The sequence below is a fragment of the Eumetopias jubatus genome, unplaced genomic scaffold (genome assembly GCF_037043125.1).
Source record: "Eumetopias jubatus isolate StellerSeaLion01/CBP00866 unplaced genomic scaffold, mEumJub1_p1.0 scaffold_2, whole genome shotgun sequence".
Classification (NCBI taxonomy): domain Eukaryota; kingdom Metazoa; phylum Chordata; class Mammalia; order Carnivora; family Otariidae; genus Eumetopias; species Eumetopias jubatus.
In genome coordinates this window covers 3,075,168-3,077,346 of record NW_028274808.1, presented here as the reverse complement: position 1 = coordinate 3,077,346, position 2,179 = coordinate 3,075,168, and the positions used below count along the sequence as shown (strand labels likewise).

Below are 2,179 nucleotides of genomic sequence, written 5' to 3'. Positions count from 1 at the left end.
AAGAAAAGACACTCCATGCAAACTCTAAACAATACAAAGCAAGGATGCTTTATAACATCAGGCTACAGAGCAAGAATTACGTCTGAAGAGTAAAAGAGATGTTTCATGACACCCACCAAGAAGATGTCACGATTTTAAATGTATATTCATATCTTACCATAACTACAATACATATAAAGCAAAAGGGACAGACCAAAAAAGAGAAAAAAATCTACATACGTACTAGAAGGCTTTTATACAACTCTGCCAACAGCCAATAAAACAAACAGAAACATTTTTATCACAGTATGGAGATGTGAACAATACCATTAAAAATGTTGACCTAATTTATATTTTATATACGATTACAACTATGTACATAAATACACAATACACCTAAACTAACAACGTTTCTTCCCTGCCATGAGTAATAATGTTCAGTATCTCTGGTGCAGGAGCCTTGTGTTTTCTGCCAGCATCCATGAAACCCTGGCATGGCAACTTTGGAGCAGGGTAAACTCTCAGACCCTTCATGGATATGCCTGACATTGGCTCACGGGGTATTCAAAAACCTGAGGAGTCCAAGAAATCTGAAATACGGTGGAAAAGCTTTTCCAAAATCGAAAGCTTTCCTGAAATATGGTTACTGGCTTCCCAACCCCCAATGCTACTTTGCTCATCCAATGGATCAAATAAGTTGCTGTTAGAGAAGTTGGGTTTTTTGTTTTTTGGTGTTTTTTTTTTTTTTTTTTGAGAGATGTTATAATATCTGTGGGGGACTGGATCATTGTTCCCAGTTATTCATGCTCACCCTGTATTCATGTCCTTTGCCATATGATTTTGCAGGATACTTTCCCACATCTCATTGATGTTGGACTTGCTTTGGCTAATGGAAACATAAAGAAGCTATGCATGCCAGTTTCCAGCCAAGGCCTTAACAGGTAGTATATACTTTGCTTCCCTCTCTTGTTCTTTGGACCCTCCATGAAAAAAAGTAGGTAGTTGCTAGTCTGTCAGCTAAGTGAATCCACCTTGACTTCTGGAGCCAAACCTAGTGGATCAAGCTGGGCCTAGAAGTTCCATCTGATGGGAAGACCTGATTAAGAAATAAACATTTCTTGCCTCCCATGCAGCCCCGCCCCGCCGGGGCAGCGCGCATTTTCTGCACTCTGGGGATGGCGGGGGGAGAGGTAAACCAAGATTTCATTTTCAAGATGGAAAGCCCATCCGACTCAGCTGTGATTTTACCTAGCACTCCACAGGCCTGCACCAATCCACCATCTCCCCGTACAAGTAGCACAAGAAAACAATGTGGTGAAACATCTTTAAGTAGAGAATGAAGAAAATGATCAGACTTTTCCTGAGAAACCAGCATCTTCAACAGAAGAAAGTTAGAACTTCAGGAAAGTTTTAAACACATAGATGGTGAATTCAAAGAAAGTACATATTTGAAAAATACCTTCAAGAATATCAGTGCATCTGAATCTAAATCTCTTGATACTGAGTCATGCAGTGATCTCCAAAGTGACTGTGAATGAAGATCTTCCCAAACAAGGATTAAATGAAGAAAGAGCAAAATTGGTGAAGAAAGAAGACCTTCTTCGGAGGCTAAAACTGGTCAAAACATATAGATCAAAGAATGACCCGTCTCAGTTACAGGTGTTAATACAGAAGTGGAGAAGCTGTAGCCAGATGTTGCTTTATGAGTAGCAGTCAGCCATGTCTGAGGAGAACAACAAACTCAGCCTTACCCAGTTGATAGACCACTGTGGGTTAGATGATAAATTGCTACACTATAACACAAATGAAGAAGAATTTATGGGTATTTAATTCATAATTTTTTCTCCACAATATTTTTCAGAATGACAACTTAAAAGATAATACATTTTAAAAGGAAGGTAGAAACCATTAGGGCCTAGAGAAAGGAATCTTGATGAACATCAATTTAGGGCACTCTGTTATCTAAATATAAAATAAGTTCTAAAATGAAAATTTAGTATTTTGGTAAGTTTGCCAAAGAAAACTTGACATTTAAAGAAATATGAAAAAAATTAAATCATGTTTAAAGAATAATTTGGTCATTTCTGGAAGTCAAATTTAATACATTGTTTTGTTTACTGTGGTAAAAAAGTTCTATTTTTTAAGGTTTTATTTTAAATGTTAAAAAATAGTTCAGTCTGTTAATGTCTAAACTTAAAGT

The 2,179-nt window shown here is 37.0% G+C and overlaps 1 pseudogene; it reads left to right on the top strand.

The window, feature by feature from the left end:
* Window positions 1-1,154: 1,154 nt before the first annotated feature.
* On the top strand, window positions 1,155-1,809 carry LOC114206079 (swi5-dependent recombination DNA repair protein 1 homolog pseudogene; annotated as a pseudogene).
* The last annotated feature ends 370 nt before the right edge of the window (window positions 1,810-2,179 follow it).